This window comes from Calonectris borealis, chromosome 4 (assembly GCF_964195595.1).
Source record: "Calonectris borealis chromosome 4, bCalBor7.hap1.2, whole genome shotgun sequence".
Lineage (NCBI taxonomy): Eukaryota > Metazoa > Chordata > Aves > Procellariiformes > Procellariidae > Calonectris > Calonectris borealis.
The window spans coordinates 40,238,886-40,243,060 of NC_134315.1; positions in this window are offsets into that span (position 1 = coordinate 40,238,886).

Sequence of the window (4,175 nt, forward strand, 5' to 3'; positions counted from 1 at the left end):
GGCGGCAGAGCACCGCCGAGCGCTCCGCGCCCGCCCGCCTCTTCCGTTCAAATCTGCCGCTCGCTTGGGGGCGGTGCTGCCGCCCCGGGGGTCGCCCCGCCTCCGCCTCCGCCTCCGCCTCCGCCCGGCCGCCCTGGTGAGCGCCGGGCCGTTACCACGGGGCCGTCATGGCTGCAGGGGGACGCCCGCGGCCCCTGGGGGAGTTCAGGTCGAGACTGACAGAAAGAAACCCCACGGGCGCTCCTGATCTGCCCTTAACGGCTCCGCGGGCTGGAGAGGTCCAGCCGCGGGGCAGGGTGAGGGGTGTCCGGGGGGCGGACACCCCTCAGGGGGGCGGGGAGGGACGGCCGCCGCCAGCCTGGAGGAGGCCGGAGGGGCGGGCCTGGCCTAACCCGCCCCCTGTTTCTTTTCCAGTCTCGGCTAGCTGCTGTTTAAGCTTAGACTACCTTTTGCATGGGCGGCAACGTTAATCAAAAAGCTGTGTTTTGTGAGACCCTTCAGGGAAAAAACGGTATATCCTATTTATTTTGTTCTTGCGTGTGAACTTCCAGTGTCCTCAAATACCTAATTAGCTGTCGCAGGCTTCCTGGTATTGTCTAAAACAGCCGTGGAAGTACATCTTCTTTTAAGACTTACTTAATGCACAATTAGAAGTTATTTTCAGCCTTAAAAAAGTCAATATTTAATAGGTTTTTGCAGTCAGTCCAAGTTTATACAAGGAAAATGCTCCTTTCCCTGCTGCATTTGAAGTAAGAATGGGTGTAATAAACTCCACGAACGTCAAGAAAATTGAGGGAACTTGCATTTGAAGGTTAGACGCCATTCCCTAATGTCCACTTCGTGAGGCATACTGACCTGATCGAAATCTCTTAATATTAGTTCTTACATAAACAGTCCATATCCAGTCTTTTATCTGGGTTCAGTCAAAATGGGTCTTATTCCTAGAAGAATTTTTTTTTTTTCCTGAAAGGAAGTGGCTAAATCAGGTTAAAGTAATTATGTTTGCTGAAATAAAACTGTGAATTCAGGTGTGCTACTACAGTTAGGGTGTGCTACCCTTTGTTGCAAATGTATTCTTCTTTCTTTTTTGCAGTGATGTTTTTGCTGTGATCGTTCTAAATTAAAACAATAAGGCAATAATTAGCCAGAGAATTAAGCTCACTAGTCAGAGAGCAGAAATCAGCAATGTTCCAAAATGGTATGTGAAACTCAAGCTGATTTTTCTGCTGCCCTTGAGTCCTGCCTTACTGTTCTTCCAAGGCAGTTAGAAATTGATACATAACTCGGGTTTCTATATTCATATGTAAGCATCTTAAAAGTACAGACAATAACAATTCCTGTTACTTGGCTATCAAATATAATGTTTTTCATCATAAGGGATTTTATAACTGGTTATTTTTCAGTAGATGGTTTGTGCAGTGTGTTACAGCAGATTGGGTTTTCAATTCCACATCTAATTGTGCAGGTGCATCAGAAGCCGCAATACTAACCATTTATTAAGGTTCTCTACCCCTTTTTCCACTCATGTAAACAATGAATTTTAACTAGAGATTCTGCAGTAACTCACCTTTTGCATGTGCTTTTATTCCATTAAAAGTTGAATTCCAGGTACGTACAAATGATTGTTGGTGAGCTTTATGTTAAAGTGTTTGGTGGTGGTTGATAAACATTTCGGAGTTTCTTTGCTTTAAGAAAAGCATTTAAGAACACATTTGCAACAAAGGGAAGAGAGGTAATAGCACTGTAAGAGATACCAGTCTGACAGTTTTATACTTTGAAACAAATGCCCAATGCTGAACTCTAAATCAGGATGGTTTTTAGGTAAAAGTACCTAAATGACAGCAGCTGAATGAAGAACAGTTGTTGGGCAAAATTATTGCTGATACAGTTTTTTAATGATGTAGTAGTGCAGCAAAGACAGAAATATGTAACTGTTTGTGTTTTACAGCGTTCCAAGTACAATAATCTTAGCTGCTTTTGTAACAGTAATTTCTTGAGTCAGGAAATCTCGGTTGCTGCCATTCAGTTTCAACACTGCAGTTCCCAGGCTACAAGGGAACGTCTTTTGTAAGATGCAAGTTTTAAAAGGAGGCTGATGGATTGCTTACAAAATAAAAGCTTTCATTAAATTTATTTCAGGGTTCTTTATTAGAGTATAACGTTTCTTGGCAGGTAATTCCATCAATAGTTGTTCACACCTTACTTTCACTTTGAAAAATCCAATGCCCACAAGAAATAATCTCTCCCACAGGTAATTAAATGTGCAAATTTTAAGAACAAACAAGCAAATAAATCTCACTCGAGTATAAGTTTAACATTTGACGATTTTTTACTTCCTGTCTGCTGTTATATCAACAAAATCATAGCATTCTACTGTACTATGATAATTGATATAGCAAATAATGGCGTCACCTGCAGTGAAAGGTAAAATCTATTTTTAAAACAGAAATTGAGTAAATCTACATATGCTCAGAAATTTGTCCCCTGTTACTGTAGTAGCGTGCACAGCTGTCTCTGTTATTTTTCCCAGTGGTGTTCTCAGGCACCATATCTTGATTTGTTTGTGCATTTGCAATATTTACATTCCGATAATAGCATACAACAGAACAGTGTGCTCAGAACTGGACCCTCATATTTTTGCAGACATAGCTGGTATATTATTGCAGTTGTGATCTCATTAGGGAAAAAAAAAGAAGAAAAGTACATTTCTTTCAAAAATTTCAGGTTTCCCAGAATTATGAGAAGTATACAATCCTTTTTTTTATTCCAGTTTCAAGAATTTATACAGAAGCCCCGATTCCCTGCCTTGTTGTGCCAGTTCATGTTGCAGGACATTTGGCATAAAATTGATGTGGTTAATTTGCAAGAGTAGAGCTACCAAGATCCAATTGCTCAAACTCTTTGTTTTATGCGCATTTTCTCCCTTGGATTAATGTGTTAGTCTTAGAACATTGGTGCGCAGTTTAAATATGTAAGTTAAATTTGCAATTAACAAAGCTTTGAAAAAAGATATTGGCAAGGAATATTATCATATGGCAAGTATAGACTAATTTAAATGGAATATCATTTTAGACCAAATAGTAAAGTTCCATTTCTCTGAAGGCAACATGAGAGAACAGAAATATGCAGAATACAAGCATACCCTGTTCTTCTAATCCAACAGTCCAAAGAACAACATCAGCATTGAGATTCTCGCTAAGGCATAATTTTTTTTCTTCTGGCTGGTTGAAGTATACAGTGAACTACAAAGACATTCCTTTTATGGTGACAAAATCTTGGATAACAATTAACGAGCAGTGGATGACTGATCTCTTTCATGGGTGCCTAGAGAGTTAATGTGAACAGTTAAGCACACTCAAAATTGCTCATCATGTAATCCTAATGAAATCTTTCCTAAACCTTGTAAAAACATTCCCAAATCCTTCTAAATTAAGTCTGTTAATGCAATTAATCCAAATAGTTGCACTGTTCAGGAAATGTGTTCTGGTTATGAATTCCTTGTCTGAAAGTGAATTTTGAAGGTCATGCACAGCTGATATGGATGCATAGTTAAATTATTTTTTGTCAGTTATCTCAAAATAAATAATGTCTTGAGTGCTGGGATCCTTCTCTTTGTGGAAAGTTCTTACTTTCCATTACAGAAAACATACTATTGTAACTTTGTTTTTTAGAGCTGCAGTTATTGTAAAGGTATAGAACAAGGAGGTTCTTTGGAAATTGCAGTATAGTATCAATATAAAATTTATGAACTAAGTTGTGAATAACAGTGTTAGTATGGGAGTTTCTTGCATTTATTTCATTGTTGCAGCCACAATAAAATGCTACAACTTACATACTATCCTCACTGAACATGGAGTATGTGTTGAAAATACTTGTAATTAATGGATTAATGAACTGGAAATAAAAGGGATAGTTGAAACTTAATAGTACCATCCTAATTTATACCAGTTGAAAACTGGTCACAGATAAGCATATTCCTAGGGTTCCAATTCATCTACTAAACAAGAAAGTAAATTTATTATTTATAAGTTTAATACATTGTACTTTAAGTTGCCAAAGCAGGACATGAGTTAGAGTAAGACAGATAGAGGATGCAAAAAACCCCAAACCACTTAATTATGTGTGCAATTATATTAAAAAAAAATTACTAATATTTCAATATTGTCACAATATTA